This window comes from Oryctolagus cuniculus, chromosome 14, assembly GCF_964237555.1.
Source record: "Oryctolagus cuniculus chromosome 14, mOryCun1.1, whole genome shotgun sequence".
In the NCBI taxonomy this organism is placed as follows: Eukaryota; Metazoa; Chordata; class Mammalia; order Lagomorpha; family Leporidae; genus Oryctolagus; species Oryctolagus cuniculus.
In genome coordinates, this window is record NC_091445.1 from 15,882,114 (window position 1) to 15,901,722 (window position 19,609).

The following is a 19,609-nucleotide window of genomic DNA, read 5'->3' on the forward strand; positions in this document are numbered from 1 at the left end:
AACAAGAAAAAATGACCTAGCCCTTGCCAGGCTTTGATGAAGCTGGGAGTGAACGAAAGGGAGCCTCCTTCCACCAACACAGCAGCAATGTGTTCCCTGTCTCAACTGAGCTTCCACAAATTTGTAGTTGTTTGGAAGAATATGTTGCAGATAAGAAAAAAAAAATCATCTGGAAGCCTTCTTGCCAAATGGCAACTTTCTGGAAGGTTCTTCATTTAGCAGTAATTTCTGGAAAATTTCTTGATTAATACAAATCCGTGAACAAACTTAAAAATGATGGCTTTGCTATTGCTTTGGCACAATATGTTAACAACACTGCGAGTGCTGCCAAAACTCTGAGAGTTCTTTCATGCGGATTATGGTCTTGTTTACATATCCAGCTGTACTGGGGCCTTGTCCATGGTGGTAACCTAACAATGTTCCCAGTGGGGGTGCCCATTAGGGGAGGGGAGACTAACTGAAGTTGAGTTTGTTTAAATTGAGCAAGAGTGCACAGCGGCACTCAGATCTTTGGGGAATGTGTTGGAAGCACACCCTTTCTGGAATCTGTTTTCATTTATTTAAGAGGGATGTTTGCATTTCTCAAAAATTGCAATACACAAACTTGCCGTACAAAATGCCTTCCACATGTTTACTGTGGTCTATACAGAAGTGAGCAGAAAGCACAAGTAGTACTAGATTAAAGGAAAATGATAAGTGAAAAAAAAGTAATTGCTGGCTTCAGCCATCTTTATTAATTAAAAACTCAAACCACTGTTTTGTGTGTTATGCATATATGTTGAAAATATATTCCCAAGTATGACTACTGAAATTTGATAGCAAAGAGAAAATTCACTACAGGGCATAAAACGAGAATTATGGGAAAGCGGTTTTCCTGAACAGAACATTTAGGCAAGTGTTTTTTTTTTTTTTCTCAGTCTGCAGATTTGTATCCGTGGATTTCATTGGGATTTTATTGTACAGATTCTAGTGAAAAATGATAATTGCTTTTGTTAAAAAAACAAATATGAGAAACAGTGTAGTTACAGGTTTTCTAATTTTGACAAAAGTTTTAGCAAGGTTATTACCAAAAAAAATTATTACCAAAATGAAACTTGCCACTCCATAACCTTTCTGACATTTATGAAAGCCTGTAAATGGAAATAGTCTATTCTGAAGAAACTGTCACTCCTTTCTGCTTTCAAGGTTTCTGGTCGTAGAAAATCAGAGGTAGACCAGCGATACCCCGGGCGACTGCTGTGTCTGTACCCTGACTCTGGCAAATAAAGGCTCCTCAGAGAGGGAGTCCTGTCTAACACCAGCTGAGAGGCCACAGCGCTCCGTTAGGTCAAAAACTGCATCAATGCTTTAAGTTAAGCCGCTGGATATCATTTAGGTCAAATAGAACTGTTCCTGGAAAATTCATGATCCACATGGCTCTCAGTTCTTCGAATTACATCTTTAGTCAGTTTCGTCAAAATTACTTTCATCAGAGGAATTATTTTTTAGATTATTCAAAACCCCAGTGAATATTTTCCTTAAAAAGTCATGATTTTACTTTCTCAAAAAATCTACTTGAATGCATAATTCCTGCATATCACAGTATCCTTGACATTAGTAGGTCAGTTTTTTAAACTAAATGTATTACGTTCCCTTGTTCTAGCATAGAAATCTCACTAACATGTGAGAGAAAAACCTACGAGGTTATCTATTTTCTCTGGAACTGTTGAGTCATTTGCTTCTGTGACTTCTTATTTAGCCATCCCACAAGCAAATGGTATATCTTACTGCCCTATTCATGACGACTCAATGTATTCCCCACAGCTACCATGCTTCAAGGTTAGTGATGGAGGGCAGAGGGATGACGTCATGAGCATTAGTTTACCGAACCATCTTTATTTTCACTTAAATTTCATTTAAATGCTGAATTTTTCACTCCAGCATTTAAAAAAATAAAGTCTCACATTCCAACATGGCTTTTGAATCAATATTAACTAGTGGAAAGGCAATAAAGTGAAATATAAGGGCAAAGAACATAGTATCAGGCTATCTAGGTTTTTATACCCGCTCTTCTACTTTACCAGCTAACTACGTGCTTTTGAGCAAGTTACATTCTATCTGTGCCTCAGTTTCCTATAAAATATGAGCCTAATAACTACTCTGTATTGAACTTTTAGCATTACATGAAATATTACAAGTGTAGCTTTGAAAACGAGTGCCCATCATAGGATCAGCACTCAAAAATGTATGTATAAAACCAGTACCAAATGAATTAGACACCCATTTTAGTTTGATTTCTCAATTCTTTTGTATTTTGTGCTTTCAAGCAGTGAAAGAGGCATATTTAAAAATATCAAAGACCTTGTTGACACAGTATTACTAAAAATATTTCATAATTGTTCTAACCATATAAGGCAGTCAAACCCAGAAATGTTTAGAAGCTACTAAATTCATAAAAGAGAAGCCTGACTAAACCACTTAGAAACAAGCTTTTTGGCATACTATTTTCGAAATTCCCCAAGAGAAAACACAACGATGTTAAAATAGAACAAGAATGGATTTGATATATTTTATGGACATAAATAATATTAATAAAGATAAGTTTAATATCCAAATACTTTCAGAATGCTGTATTCAATGTATAATTATTCTCCACTGTGAATCAGTTTCTTGCATTCAAAATTTAAAATAAAAAACATTTTAAAGTACCAACTATTTATTAATTTTTTTATTTTCCCCCCAAAGAAACCTAGTACTGACAATTTTTAAACAGAATATTAAATAAACCCATTTGTAAGACTATTCTTAATATCTAGAAGAAGTTGTCAAATGTTCCCATACTCCAACAACCGAATTACCTTAATCTTATCCAATACAGTTTTACTGAATTCACAGCTAGGATGACTGTCTGGACATCTGGGCTACCTCTTCTCCACATTTTCAGCACTACCTTGGAGGAGACTAGGCCAGTTTCCTAAATGGGCTAGGGTAGGGAGAGGCGGGACTGCTTCAGTACCAAGCCAGGGTTAGCCAAATATTAGTAACTCCATAATTCTCAGGATCATTCTTATTTGCCTCCCAAGGACATAAATGATACATGGTATTATGAAAACAAATTTACTAGGAATTTTTTTATTTTTAAGGTATTTATTAATATATTTGATTCTCAGGGTCACAGCAAATACATAATAATTACTACAACACAACTTTTATCAACTCTGATGTTAACAGAAAACAAATTCCAAGTAGTTCATAGATACATGTCTAAGAATAATACTTCCCTCCCTCTCTCCATCCCTCTCTCCTTCTTTCTGTCTTTCTTTAATTTTCTGAGATAACATATTTTTAATTTACATTATATTCAAAGGTTTAGTGCTCCACTAACGAAAGAGTTTAACAAATAAAAAGACCCCTGTCCAGTGGGAATATGGGCAAGGGCTACACACCATATTCACATGAAAAGGTGTCCAGTTCACTCATATGCAGTGAATTTGAAAATAATCACAGATCATCAAAACTATGCTAAAAATGCAGGGCTTATAATTTATTGACTGAAAAACAAGATAAGTGTTTCCATTTTGTAGAGATGAACCATGGAATTTATTAACCACTGACTTAAACAAGTTAATGATCCACACAGGATATTGGAAAGTACCTGTTAGATTATAGTCATATCAACTTGGAAATAATTCACTCCAATTTTGCCCAAACTGGCACCCAATATTTAGTGATGAAGTTGATCGGATGGTGATTTCTCCTGATGGAAGCTGAGAAATTTGAGGGTGATAAGAGCTGGTGCTGGCTTGATAATTGTTGAGGACCAATCCTTCTGGAATTACAAGCTGGTCCTGTTACATGGTCAAACATCTTGCATTATTGTTTTATAAATATTTGGCAAAATCGTTTTTTAAAAAAAATCCTTTTTGCCATACTTTGACTTTATTTTTCTGCATATGCGGGACTATTCATTGAATCCATAGCATTTAAAGTCATTTTGAAGGGGAAAAAAAAAAGTGTTCTTTACCACAGTAGTGAATCATTGCTAGCTGAAGGCGGCCTTTGTTCTCAGTCACCGGCTACACGGCACTTTCATAGCCTAGTGCCTTCTACCAGAGCCTCGTGATGTATTCACACAAATGATGGAAGATGCACGAGTCGTGAAGGTGACTCGCGCAGTCTCCGGGAGCTGGCTGATGACCTGCTTGCTCACGCAGGAGACGCCCTGGCCTTCGATGCCCACACAGCCACCCCACCACCCTCCCAGCTGCAAGGAGGGTGTGGGAGCAGCAGCTGTCCGCAGAAGGAGCTAGGAAAGGAGGCATCGTCCCTCCAAGTCACAGAAATAAACCCCCTAGGCGCAGACATCAAGAGCTGCATTCTGGCCAAGACTTCTGCGCACTTCCTTGAAACTTCTTTTGCCCTCGGGCTTATCAGTTTCAGGGCAATATTACTCAGCCACCACTGGGGAAGTGAACCAGAACAATTTGAGGTTAATTCACCTCTGCCAGCAATCATAAAAGTTTGGGCATTCGTAGATTCCACAATGAAATTGTTCCTGATTAGTCTAAGTCCGAAATCTGCACTTTCGTCGTTCCAAAACGATTTAATTACCTTTTTCTAATGCAGTATATATGCCCCATTTGCCAAGACAAAAGAGCTATTATTCAAAGGGAAAAAATATTGCTGTGGCAAGCACTGTAACTTTTAATATTTTCGCTGCTGAACTGTCAAAATATGAACATTCCCACCCTCTGAAAAAAATGAAAGTATAGGACTATGGTATAACCTTCACTTTTATAGTAAAAGGTTTCTAGACTACGACAAAGAAAACATAGCAGTTTCAGCCAGGTCATAATTTAGTATAAAATAAAACAAGACATTTAAACCCAAGGAGGAAAAAAAAAATCTGAGAGTGGGCGAACTATCAAACTATGTGTGCAATTTCCTTGTGCTCAAATTGCATTTTCCCCCTTCAGTGTTATACGGAGCAGGGTCTTGCCCTCTAGATTAGAGACTTTGCATTAGAGGAAACTAGGTTATGTCTTCTACTGTCAGAGACAGAAATTATGAGCTGAAGTGCATTTTAGCCAGTCACTCTGAAAAATGCTAGCCCAAGGGGGTAATAATTAGAACTGTTTTTGTCAGGTGACTGCATTTTAAGCAGTGATGTCTGAGAATCTAGCTGAGGGCTTTAATATAAATATAAATATTTTTTCAGTCAGCATTGCTGCTTGATTTTTTTTTTTGCTTTGCTTTTTATTTCAAAAGTAAGCACTTTTCAGAAATGATCAGCTAAAATGTCCTACAGTTTAGCATTATGGTGACCTGATAGTATGATAGCCAGCTAGAAAAGGTTACTCAAGCAATCTGAGAAGTTAATGCATAAAACTATAAACTACTCCATTATGAGATCATCACGCCTCCTTGGACACAAACAACTGGTCTGTATAGACTGCTTATACCAGACTAAGCACAAACAACAATTTTATTTCTAGATTATTATTTTACTTATTTAAATGGTTATTTAATGTAATTTAATATCATAGTTCACATAAACATAAATAAAATATGTAAAATGCAGTTTATAGGCTTTTAGATTCCTTTAGGGTGCTTTAGTAGTTCTGGGGTTCAGAGTTCCAAAGGAGGGTAGATAATCTGAGACTCTGTTATTATTTATTAAGTTGTCCAAATCTGAATATACCCCTTTTTGACAAGAATGGATCATTTTAATATTTGTACCCATTACAAAAGCATTATGGAAAGATAGGGATGAATGAAAACAATCTCATCTACTTTGGGTTATAAACTTTAATAAAGACATCCTTTTGTTACTACAATAACCCTATCTTTACAAATAAATGAATCACTTTTGATTATCAGCTTTGCAAAATAAAAGATGATGTTTTCTGCAGGCTCTTAAGAATATCATAAGACCATCCGTTTGTAGTATAAGAAACAAATAACTACAAAACAAATCCTTTCTCCTAAAAATTCGCCTTTACTGTTTTATATCACATGAAACAATAAATATCAATAATTCAAAAGTAACTAATGTTCTGGGACTATTTTTGTTCACGGAGAGTTGGAAATTGTGAAGATTCTATTCTAAAACCAGTTCAGTTAGAGACATTTTGCTGGGACTCATTATAACCAACTATTGGGGTTGAATCATTTATACTATCAGAAACAAGACAACACAAGGAATAAGCGTTCCAGTGTGGATGCCTTTCTCCACCCTGAAACGCACCTCATCTTGCTCTGCATATCTATAACGGTTATCTTGCAGTCTGATCTTGAAATTGCAGAAAAATTCTCTCTATAAGTTCTCTCCTCTCAAGGATCTCACTTGCCTCCCTCTTTACCAAGATGCTGCCTGGATATAAGGGGGTGACTCCATGTTCCCCTGGCGACAGAGGAAAGGCCTCTGCTGATCTGCTTCCCTCTCTGTCATCCTGGGGCCAATTTCCAATGTGTTGGCTCTTGTACCGCCTGGACTTTGGGATGTAGGAATGGGAGGGCTGTGGTGGTACAACTATTCCCAAAGTCCTTAGATCCTGCTAAATGGGTCCCCGTACTCTGTAGCATCCTTGTTCTAACTCAAGAACTCATGCATTTCACAGATTCTCACAGCAGACTTACTGAGTACCTGGATACCCCTAGAAGCCAGGGGCATCATTAGCCTATTCATTTGGATGTTTCCTTTAATCATTTCCAATTCCTTAAGTATGTGGTGCCGTCTTGGTATTGTGGGACTTCTTAAAGGACTTTAAAATGGTCCCAGGATAGGACCTGAAACAGTAGCAAGCTTAACCTAACTTTCCATGCCTGTACCCCACAATTTTAATTGTATTGTTCTGCTTTTATTCACTACTCTTCACACAATGTGTGAATTTAATGGCACTTTCATCTGACCTCTTGCCTAATACATCTTCTGTCCTCCGTTTACTTAGACTCACTGATTTCCTTTCCTGTCCACCATGAGCTGACCAGGTTGCATCTCCCTCCTTCACTTGGTTTAATGCACTTTACCCTTCAAACATCAGTAACGATGGAGGAGTTTCAGGAAAATTATCCAGAAAAGACAATGGTATGTGTGCTGGAGAGTGTGTGGGCTCAGCTCCTCCTGTGTTCTTTATCCTTTCTAGAACCTCGTGGGTAGGGGCCTGCCAAGCTCACTCTCCCAGACTCCCTTGGCTTTCTGATAAGATTCTGCCAGTTGGAGGCACTAGAAGGAAATGGGGGAATTAAGATGCCATTTTTTTTCAGGTTTTGGTGGCAGTTTCAGCAGCATCAATGGTGACAGGTAAGTGTGGCTCCAAGGTATCCTCAGGTAATTCATTTCCAACATCAGCAGTGTCTGGCAGCACCATTTGCTCCTTTGGCCCACTGAGGCTGGAGTGCTAGTGGCTTAACATAGGTACACTACTCATGTAACCTTACCCAATCAGCACCTCCAGCCCTTCCAATAACTAGAAACTAATGCATGAACAGAAGTTTGATTCTTACAAGGCAATTACCCCACCTGGACCTAAGTGGTATCTAGAGGAGAAAACCAGAAATACTAGTGATTATGACTCAGTTTTTTTGTCATGTTTCTTCAAATCATTGGCTGCCTACTTGCTTTAGACATTGTCTTTGGGTTTAGGAAGGTAAACTTCTGAATTCTTGCTGCTCTGTCACCTGCCGGATTTCCCAAGTCACTCTGGACCATAGATGGGAATGAGAATTGCAGTTTTGTTTTTCTCTCCCTACTCATTTTAGCACCACATGTGCTACCATTCACTTGCTTCCAAATTCCTCTTACACTGAACAAATTAGAGTCCAATGTGCCATCAATCACCTGCACTAATGGAGGAATCTGTGACCACGGACTCCAAAGAAGCAAAAAGACACAAAGACATACCTACACACACATACACCCACACCACACACACACACTTAGTTGCCTATCCATATTCCTCCCAAACCAGTAGCCAGTTAAGTAGAAGAAAGCAGTCTACTTTTTTTCTTATTTTTGGCAGGAGGGGAGCCTTCTGGAATTTTTTTTACCCAGAAGCTTTTTATTTAAGGTATACAAACTTCACACATTTCATAAATACAACTTTTGGAACATAGTGATTCTTCCCCCCACCACCACCACCTGCCCTCCCAACCACACTCCTACCCTTCTTCCTCCTCTATCTCCTATTCCCATTGTTATTTTTTTACTGAGATCTCTTTTCAACCAACTTTATACACATATGATTAACTCTGTACTAAGTAAAGAGTTCAACAAATAGTATTAAAAAAAAAAAAAAAAACTTTTCCTCAACAGTCAAACAAAGGTTATTCAAAGGCATTGCATCTCAAAGTATTAATTTCACTTCTATAGATTACCTTTCAGGTGCTCTATTAGTTACCAAAGATCAGGGGAAAATATGGTATTTGTCCTATTGGGACTGGCTTATTTCACTAAGTAGGGTGTTTTCCAGTTGCATCCATTTTGTTGCAAACAACAGTATTTCAGTGGTTTTTTAACTGCTATGTAGTATTCCATGGTGTACATATCCCATAATTTTTTTTATCTCTATGCTTGTTTTATCCCAAAGTCAACAAGTACATGAATAACTTTTGGGATTGTAATAAACTTAGAGCCGTAGAAATGGAGAAGTAGAAAGGAGCTTTAAAAGTCCTATTATTCTATAACTTCATTTACAGATTATGGTCTGACCTCTAACTTATCATTCCTATCTTAAGGTTTTTTTTTTTAAAAAATCTTCCAAGCCTATCTATGAACCTTTCGAAGGAAGTACCTGTGATTTTTTTTTTGTCTTAACATTCCCTGTTCCCGACACAGAATCTGAAACACATGAAACTTCCCATAAATGCTTACTGAACAGTAATAGATGAAAGGGTTAATAAGCTAATGGCTTAATTAATTATGACGAGGTTAAATATTTTGCCCAAGAGTACACAGCTATAAGTGGCCTAAAAAGGCTGAATACCATTTAACGTTTTTTTCCATTCAAAGTCCAGTGTTCTTTTCACTTATTCTCCTCTGAGTTAATATCTTCTATGTTTTCTCCTAAAAAAAGGTTTATTAATTTTGCCTTCAGGACACTGCAAAGGTATGTGTATGAAAGCAGGACGGCTGCTGTTCTACCTGTCGGGCACAGAAACAAAAATAAAAGGGCACAATATCTAGTGCCAGACACCAGATTAAGAAGCAGCAGCACAGTCCTCCAAACCAGCTAGGGAATAGGAAAATCAGATATGCATGATAGAGCTACACCACTGGTTCAGATTCCACTGTGGCCACCCCACGCACACTTATGGAAAATCTACCATGTGTGAACAGCTGGACACTCTGAACTTCTACCAGAGGACAGGTAAGTTCAACATTTGTCTATGTTCTCCTTTTTTCTCCCCAGGGACATACATCCCACTTGTACAAATTGTGAAAAAGAACAAAAGATGGGAGGATATGATATTGCTCCTTCAGAATCTGAATGCTATAGAAACATCACTGATGTTGATGTGAAATATTTAGGAAAAATATTTAAAACAAACAATTGTATTAAATATCCAAAAACATATCAAAAAGGCACAGAAAATGAAAATGCAATAGTATTTGTTTAACACTATTAAAATGCTGTTACAAAAACAGAATTAACTCCAACTCTAAATAGCAAACCACCTCATCTAAGACCCAAAACAAAACTGTATACACATATTTATACCCAGAAATTTTGGTAGAAATTAACACATCATAATGCTTAGGGAAAGAGCCCAATATGCCACCATTTGGTTACAAATTTCAGTTTCTCTTGATATGTGATGAAGTAGAAATGTGACATTTGATATTATCACTGACGGTTAATTCTGTGAACATTTTAATATTTTTCAGACATCCCAAGATTTATATTTTTCCTTCCTCAAATGAAAGTGAGAATTTAAATACCAAGTCTTTCCTTTCTTTTCAAAAAATAAATGCTATAATACACCTCCCAAGGTTAATCTGTGTCCTTGTACCTCCAATGAATCCATGGCAAGAATGTTTTTTATTGCTCTGCCATATCTAAAATTGCTTAGTCCATAGTCTCTGAGACACATCATTTTTCAAACTCAAACTTCGAGTTTCATCAGAAAAGAGCACATTACCCTAGATGCAAAGTAAATGACCACTGATTCATGTCCTACAGGTGTGTGCTATTCCTTGCCAAACAAGTAAGACCCTAAATGGCAGCTTGAAGAAATAAACTTGCATCCAGAAAGCACTGTTAGGACACCATAGGCTTTGAATGATTTTTTGGCAAACTGTAAACTAGTATGTTCTGGTAATTATATCATCCATGGAATCCAAATCCTTATGAATTGGTTTGTCATGGATATAATTCCAAATAGTCCACATTCCTAACCTTGGTTTGGTTTTCTTAACCACTCCTAATCCTCAACCTATGACAGTCTGGCTCTTTCTCTCAACTCTAAATCATATTGAGACGAGGGGATAGAAGAAGTCTGTTATTGATTGAATTTTGATCCCCCCAAGATTCGTACATTGAAGTCCTAACCCTCAGTACCTATGAATGTGACCTAATTTAGAAACAATGTCTTTGGAAATAATCAAAATAGGTTTTAATGGTAGACCCCATTTCAATATGACACGTGCATGGGTCAACAGCGGAAATATGGACACAGAGACAGACGTGCCCGGAAGGAGGTTCCTAGATGAAGATGAAAGCAGAATTAGAGGTGATGCAGTCTATAGCACTTTTTACAGCAGTGCTAGAGAACTAACCCAAAGTCTGTTCTAGAAAACAGCATGTGTGGGCTCTGCAGCCAGCTCTACACGCAGAGAAAGCTTTCTCCAGAATGCCATACTTAACCCTCTCCTCCCTGGGAAATATCAACTATCCCAGACTCCTACTATCATCTTGAGGTCAAGTATTTCTAAACCTCCTAGCCTCACTTCTTGGCCCAATTCTGTATTTCTAACTAGTTGGTCAATATTTCCAAGGGATTACCTGGCAACTTCACAGTCAAGTTGACCCTAAAGCTGCTGCTGCTTCAAAATTGATGGTATCTTGTCTGTTAAGAGCATCATCATCCACCCAGTCAACCCAGCGAGAAATGTGAACTATACTTAAACTTATCCTTCTTCCTCACCCACTGTATCAAGCTGTTTCAACCAAATCTACTTCTGAAACTCTGTCAAATCCATTCCATCCTTTCCAGTCATACCATTGCTGTGTTGATTCAAATCCCTATCACTGCTGGTCCGGGCTTCGCCAGTTTCTACGGGTTATGCCTACCATCAAGCTATCCTCTACACTTTTTACCAAACTAATTTTTTCCGTACATGATCTATCATATTTTCACCTACTCGAAACATCTGCTTTTCCACTATGTTTAAAACCTTTTATCAAGTCATAATAGGTCTTTTGGGATCTAATTTAATTATGACATTCCAACCTCATCTCTTACCACATAGCACCTGTCTGATGGTGCAACAGGATTGCAATCCTCTGAACACCTGAATATGCTTAGGGCTATGTGACTAATTTTGGCCAATAAGTTGCAAATCATTGTCACTTGAGTGTTCAACTGCCCAAAGGAATGCACTAGCTCTCTTACTTACCTGACAGAGCAATTACAGAGGAGGCTTCATGTAAGTGTGGCATTGGAGGGGATCCCAGAGACACTGCATTGTGGGCAGTTGTTGAAGGGTTGAAGACTTGCGGTCAACTTTGTATAAGTAAGAAATAAACTGGAACTGCATTAAACCACTGAGACATGGCAGAAGTTTGTGGCTCATGCCTAAACTAGCTCATGCTGTCAAAGCCCCTGAGTTTTACACACCTATGGGCTTTGCTTTCATTCACATGTGGAGGCGGGTTGGCTTCTTATTGAATGGCCATCTGAAAACATGTTTTGTCGTGTTTTTGGTTTAGTGAGATTGTATGTACTTTGAGAAACTTTAAAATAAAGAAAAATACAAAGAATAAGATGGGTGCTGCAAGGCTCCATCCAGTTGCTTCGCCTCCTTGAAAGTCATCCTAAATTCCCTCCTCTCCAATTTCTCATCTGTTTCCTGCCTCCTCACTGCACTTTCTTTTTATTGTTGGCATCCATTCCTATCATATGGTTGCTTGTTCATCTCTTTTCCAACTAAATTGTAAGCTCCTTAAGGTCAGGGTCTGTACCTGACTCATTCTTCGATCTTCCCACACACCTCACTCAGAGCACAAGGCCACTGTCTATGCTCAGTGAATGTGGGTTGGATGAGCTCACTCGCAGAAAGTAATAAATGAATTTTTTATAAATGCACCATCTCTCTGGAAATCAACAGTGCTCCCATTTTGTGTTACGAGCTCATTTTAGGGTGATTGGATGCTTTTTATTGGATAATGTCTGCCATGTGGTAATGTCTTCATTTGCTGAGTTGATGTTCCAAATCTTACAATTCTTAGTCATAATTATTAGTTTTCCCCCTGAATTTTGTGCTTCATTGACATTTTAAAGGGTAAAATTAACCTCCCAGCTTTTCCTCCATAAATTTATAATTTCATTGTGATTTCATTGCTATATTGGCTTCCATTTCAGAGGTTTGTCCAAAGTTGAGGTGATTATGTGTCTGCTGTTTTTCTCTTCTCACAAATGCAGTTATTTCCTTATAATTTAACTTGCTCAAGTGCATAGCAATAGATACAGCAAAATGATGAGGAATTATAAATAGTATTTATTCAGAAAAGATACTTCTTAAGGGGAAATGGAACATTTTTTTCTTTACCTATATCAAACCTGCATCAGAATTTGTGAAAATAAAGACTCATTCCCATAATATTCTTCCCAGCTTTGGCATCTGTTTACCTGGCCATGAGTCAATGTTTTTTGCAGAACATAACACTGTAAAGTATGCATTAACAAGTTCTTAAGGGATATCTTAAGCATAAAATTTGTTTAGTTATTCAACAATATGGATATGTGATTAGTTAACTTGAACTAGAAATATACAACTCAAATTTCATTGAAGTTATATGGGATTATATAGATTAAGAAATGCATTTGGGAATTTATCACTTCTCAGTATTGAATAAGGCTATCATAAACATTAAACTCATAAACGATTCTACATAATTACTTCTAAGTAGATTTCTTTAAGTATATTGTAGGTGCAAAAAACACTCATCTAAAGGGTAAGAAAATTATGTCTGGCTGCAAAATTGAACTTGAATGAATGACAAAATTTTGAGAACCTCTGGAGGAAAACTAATGCTAATTTTTGCCGCACTTACTTGTTTGTCCTTTGTAAAATTAATTTGTAAAACTCTTCTTCCCAGATACCTTTGAATTCCTCCAGTCCTAATACCATGGCCCATGCAGCTTTCCTGACAGTGTGAAACCAGTCAGGTGCCAAAGAGCAGTGAAAGGCCAGCGCTGCGGCTCACTAGACTAATCCTCCGCCTGCGGCGCCAGTACCCCGGGTTCTAGTCCCAGTCGGGGCACCACATTCTGTCCCGGTTGCTTCTCTTCCAGTCCAGCTCCCTGCTGTGGCCTGGGAAGGCAGTGGAGGATGGCCCAAGTGCTTGGGCCCTGCACCCACATGGGAGACCAGGAGGAAGCACCTGGCTCCTGGCTTCAGATCGGCTCAGTGTGCCGGCCACAGTGGCCATTGGGGGGTGAACCAATGGAAAAGGAAGTCCTTTCTCTCTCTCTCTCTCTCTCTCTCTCTCTCACTAACTCTGCCTGAAGAAAAAAAAAAAAAAGGCAGTGAAAGACTCTGGCCCAGTAACTCTATAGCTTGGCTCCAAGCAGGCCTTACTTCTAAAACCAGACTTGCTTTTTTTACCTTTAATAAGAAACCATGTCTTATACTTGGCATTGGAAATACCATTCTATTACTCCTCAGTCTTTGCTCTGATTTGTTGCTCAAAGCCAGCTAGCTGAGAGGTTCTCAAAATCTATTCCACAAGCTAGAAGCATCCACAACACCTGAGAACCTATTAGAGGTGCAAATTTTTGGACCCTGCTCCAACCTACTGAATCAGAAACTTTGGGGGCCCAGTCCAGCAATGGGCTGAAGTTTAATAAGCTGTCCAGGTATTTCTGAGGAATGCTAGTTTGAAAACTACTGGGCTAGTTATCTAGATTTAATTCTTCTATTTCTCTGTGCTCCTCTGTGCTCTTCCATGCCATCAATAAGTCCTTTTTCTCTAAGATTCCTTAAGAAAGTAGAGAAGTTACAAGACAGTATTTTTCTCATATTTCTTTCTTCTTAAAAAATGAATTTTACTGTGCATATGTGAGGTTCACAACATGATGTTCTAATGTACTTATAGATAACAAAATAATTATGATAGTGAAGCAAATTAGTATTCCCATCATCTCACATACCTTTTTAAGAGAAAAGAGAGGCCAAAATCTACTTAACTGACAAAAATCCCTAATACAACACAATTTTATTAAATGTAGTCCTCATGTTATGTCTGCTTCAAAACCATGCTACTTGGAGAAGGAAGAAAAATGTTGAAAAGGGGTCTCCAGAGGCCAGTGCTGTAACACAGCAAGTTAAAGCCCCAGCCTGCCATCCCAGCACTCCATATGGGCACCACTTAAAGTCCTGGCTGCTCCAATTCCAATCCAGATCCCTGCTAATCCCTGGGAAAGCAGTAGAAGATGGCCCAAGTCCTTGGGCCCCTGCACCCACGTGTGAAACCTGGAAGAAGCTCCTGGCTCCTGGCTTCAGATCTGCTCAGCTTTGGCCATTGCAGCCATCTGAGGAGTGAACCAGCAGATGGAAGACTTCTCTCTGTCTCTCTCTCTCTCACTCTCTCAATCTGTAACTCTGCCTCTCAAGTAAATAAAAAAAAAATCATTTAAAAAAAAAGAAGAAGAAAAGAAGTGGGGCTCCCAATGTACAATGGTTGTACACAGCAGGCCCTTGGTAGTATACAAAGTCTGTTACTTGTATGGGTTGCCCAAAGGCACTGTGGAGACAGATATTTCCAATAGACCTTCTTATGTCTGACTGCATGCTGTTCTGGTCTGAGTATGCACGTTCCTTTGGAAAGTCAGGGCCTGGTGGTGAGAGTTCATGACAGCCAAGTCATCACATCCATCTACACTAAGCTACAGAAAAAGGAGCGTGTGACTGGGGCCCTACAAAGAAGCAAGTTCAGGTTCTGGGTACCAGGAGATCCATATCTCAAAGAAGTGGGGTTGCACCAAGTTTAATGTATATGAGCTTGAAGATATGGTGGTTGAGAAATGCTCACCCAGATGACTGTGGGGTTGAACACGTCCCAAAATGTGGGCCTCTGGACAAGTGACAGGCCCTGAACCCAGGAGACTCCCACTCTGCTGCCCTTTCTTAGATCATGCTAACTATTAAATCCTACTTCCTGTTTCCTGTCCAGCTTAAAAAAAAGAGAGAGAAATGGTAATATGCTTTGCTGTGCAATATAGTGTTAGAAATCTGTGTGAATGCAACTGTGATTAGCAAATATATATAGTTATATATAATATATATTATATACTATGATAAGTAAATATATATTTATATAAATATGTGTATGTGTGTATATATATATCTATATATATAGAGAGAGAGAGAGGCAGGCAACAGGTGTCAGAAGAGAAATTTAGGAAGTTTTGTTCAAAGTTATGACTGTTGTCCTCCTGCCCGGACATTTTCAGAGGACAAACCTTTTGGTAGCTAGACTGTTTTTCTTTTAATTCAACACCATTGGGACTGGGCCATACAGACAGCAAATATCCAGGCTTTAGCAGCGAGTGCCCTGCCATACCGAATGTATCACAAGACAACACAGAAAAGCAGCAGCAGCCTCATTTTCAAGCCCCTCTGCCTCCTCTGAGCTGTTGCTCACTCTTTCTTCTATTTTTTAGCCTCTTTTCTCCATTGGTTCCTTCTCCCTCAGAAGGCAAACCTAGGACTATCATCATTTTACCTTTTAGAAGGCTCCTTTAATCACGCCACCATTCCAAAGGCAGTACTCCAGTTTTGCTCCTGTTCACATACAAGTTTCTGTAAAAAAAAAAAAAAAATCCATTTTCAAAATCTCCACATTGCACCTTCATTTATTCCTTGCCATACCTCCTTTCCTGCTATATAAAGGAACTTCTTTCACCAAGTACATCAACTAGCTACTTAGAAAACCCAGTAGACAATATTTAGCCTTCACCCTGCATGATCTCTCTGGATCATAATATTATTTATTGATCAATCTTTCCCTGCAATATGTTCCTCTCATGATTTCCATAGTGTGAAATTCTGTTCCTCCCTCTCTTCCTTTAATGAGTATTTCTTTCCAGCATCCTTTTAAGCTTATCTTCTGCCCCACTCCTACTAAGTCTTGAAACATCCCAAATTTCTATCCTAGCCCTTCTTTTTTCTCATTCTATATTCACTTCCCAAACAGAGCTGCCATCTACTACCAGCTCTCTGCTGTCTCCTCAATGTAAACTGCCCATGGAAATATTCTGATCTTCAGACTTTTAAATCTAATTTTTCACTAGATGACATTCACCCAAAAATGCCAAAGGATGGGGACGCACCATCTTCCCCTCAAAACTGTGTTTGGTCTGCATGCTCTATCTCCCATTCATCACAAAACCACATGTCATACCCTTCTATGCATTTACCCCATATTTAAGCCCACATCATATTAATTAATAAAATGTTTTCTTCTCTCCAACCTCCCTTCTTCTCCTAGTCCTGGTATGCATTATCTCCTGCCTCCATTACTGTAATAGTGTCATAACTTGTGCCTGCTCCCCTTACACTGTAATACAACATGTAAATAGGATCAAATTGAATCACATAAAATTTCTCAATAGCTTCTCATCAAATACAAGACAGAATTTATTGTCTTTTTTGTTTGATCAAAGATCCTGGCTTAGGGGCCAGCACTGTGGCATATTGGGAAAAAGCTACTACCAGTGTCCCATAGGGCCACCAGTTCAAGTCCCAGCTGCTCCACTTCTGATCCAGCTCCCTGCTAATGTGCCTGGGAAAGCAATGGAGGATGGTCCAAGTGCTTGAGCCCCTGCACCCACATGGGAGACCTGGAAGAAGCTCCTGGCTCCTGACTTTGGATCGGTGCAGCTCCAGCCATTGCAGCCATTTGCGGTATGAACCAGCAGATAGAAGATCTCTCTCTCTCTCTCTCTCTCTCTCCCTCCCTCCCTCCCTCCCTCTTTCCCTCCCTCCTCCTTTCCTCTGCCTCTCTGTAACTCTGCCTTTCAAATAAATAAATAAATCTTAAAAAAAAAGATCCTGGATCCTGGCATAGTCAGACCCAAACAAGCTTCCATCTTCCTACCTTTACCTCATTCTTTATATTTCTAATTCCCCACACACAATACTCTTTCAATAGTTCATGTTTAGTTTCATGAGAAACTATGAAGAACAATCTCATTTAACAGTTATCTATTTGTGTCTTTCTCCCCAAGCAACTCCATCATATCTGCCACCATATCTTCTTTTTTGTAGCTCTCATCTTCTGTAGTGCCCAGCATGTAGAAGATAGCCAATAAGCACTTGTCCAATGAAGGGAGTAACTGAATCAATACCATTCTCTCAATTTAAGATTCACCACTTCCACATTTTCTCATTTTCAACACTTAACTGAAAGTTTACCTCTGTAAAGAAATTGCTCTGGTTTCCCCAGGCCAAATTAAAGATCCCTTCCCCACTGTTTTTATATATTCCTCAAACATAGAGGTTACCATGTTTTATTGAAATGATGTTTCCATGTTAAACTCTTACAGGAAGATACAACTGCATTAAAAAAATGAAAAAGAGGAGCAAGTGCTGTGGCACAATGGGTTAAGCCACCACCTAGGACACTGGCATCCTATATCCTATATTGGATCCCCAGTTCAACTCCCAGCTGCTCTACTTCAGATCTAGCTCCCTGGACTCTAATGTGCCTGGGAAGGCAGCAGAAGACGGCTCATGTGCTGAAGCCCCTGCCACACATGTGAGAAAACCAGATGGAGTTCTGAGCTCCTTGTTTTGACCTGAACCAGGCCCAGCCTTTGTGGCCATTGGGGAGTGAACCAACTGATGGAAGACTCTCTCTCTCTCTCCCCCCTCCACTTCTCTCTCTATAACTCTGCCTTTCAAATAAATAAATCTTTTAAAAGGTTTTTAAAAAGAAAAAATCAGCAACAAACAAGAAAAGAAAAAGTTTCCTTTAACTCCTTCTCACTAAGGAATGGGAAAAAAATTGAAAGTTAATCTCAAAAATTGCATATATATATATACACTATATATAAATTCTACTCATACATATTCTTATGTAGGGACTACTTTATTCAAAAGCTATTCAACTGTTTTTATAGGTGCTCAATTTAAATATTGTTACAGATAGCTATCTGAATTAGTGGGCAAAAATGACTATTGAAATCAAGATTCCGATGCCCAAAGTGGCAAGAGAAAGAAAGAAGAGAGAACTCTGAAGAATTGACTAGTCACCTTTTAACCCTCACCACATGCTACATATTACACAGCACAGTGAATTTTCCATACTTATTTCCAACGAATGGCTAGAAAGAGCAATGAAACTACAGCAACCTACTTCTCCAGCCCAGTTCCTATTCCCATCTCCTTAATGGGAAGGGGCAGAAAATGTATCACACAAAAGGTTTAGAACATATTATCCTCTGCTATTACAAGAAACTATGTAAATATATTCAACTTTATATTTAACACGGAGCCTAACATGCTTCTTTTTACCTAGTAAGTAACAGGAGTATTTATAAAGTGAGTAAATTAAATCACCATGTAATTCCCACTGCATATCAGTAATTATTTGATAAAAATGACATTGTTTCCTATGACCTCATTACTTCTGCCACTAACACTCTGAAGCCATGGCCATAAAATTTACCATTGAATGGAATTTAATTATAGGTCAAATACAGGTGGCTAACTACAAAGTGCTGAAAGGGACTTGCAGAAAACTTCATACCAAATCAAGAAAGAATAGACAACATAATTCAAATCTTGCTTTCACTCATGGATGCTACCATGTTGTCCCATTCAGGGTAATACCTGCCCACCCTGCAAATGAGCTTGCAATTTACAGTGGCAGGCATGAGGTGAGGCTGGATTACAAAAGTGAGTGGGGAGCATTCTGCTAGCTCAACCAGGTGGTCAGGGAAGACTTTCTGGCCTTACTGTCAGAGTATGAATGGCTTTCCCTGTGTGGGGAAGTGGGTGAGATAAGAACAGGGCAGCATAAAGGCACTCTGCATAGGGTTAAGCTCATGAGCAAGTGCACAGAGACTACAAACCCTAGTCTCTGGTGAAAGGAGAGTCAAGTTTTTCCTTTTCTCACTGACCACAGTATTGAAAATGAAATGTTCATTTCAGTTCCACTCGGTTATTTAGGCAAAGGTTCCAGATCATGGGCAGTTGGAAATACGGAGAGGAGAGGAGAAGAGCAGAAGAGAGGAAAGGGGAGGGGAAGGGAGGGGAAGAAAGGGGGGAGAGGAGCGGAGAGGAGGGGAGGAAGGGTGGATGACTATCCATGACAGCTATAAGCAAAGAACAGAACTGGAGGCCAAGATCTTGTGATCTTGTTCAGCTCCAACACTCTCCGACCTTGCGTCACTTCGCATTTCC

The 19,609-nt window shown here is 38.9% G+C and overlaps 1 long non-coding RNA gene and 1 pseudogene across 3 annotated transcripts in view; one reads left to right on the forward strand and one right to left on the reverse strand.

Moving 5' to 3' along the window:
- LOC103349547 (uncharacterized) overlaps positions 1-19,609 on the reverse strand; it is a 569,252-nt gene that overhangs the window by 394,010 nt on the left and 155,633 nt on the right. For all 3 annotated transcript variants that reach the window (XR_011381920.1, XR_011381922.1, XR_011381921.1), the window contains exon 2: positions 15,927-16,003. This is a non-coding gene — a long non-coding RNA (uncharacterized lncRNA). The remainder of the gene's footprint in view (positions 1-15,926; positions 16,004-19,609) is intronic.
- LOC127492878 (small nucleolar RNA SNORA70) lies at positions 14,872-14,959 on the forward strand (annotated as a pseudogene).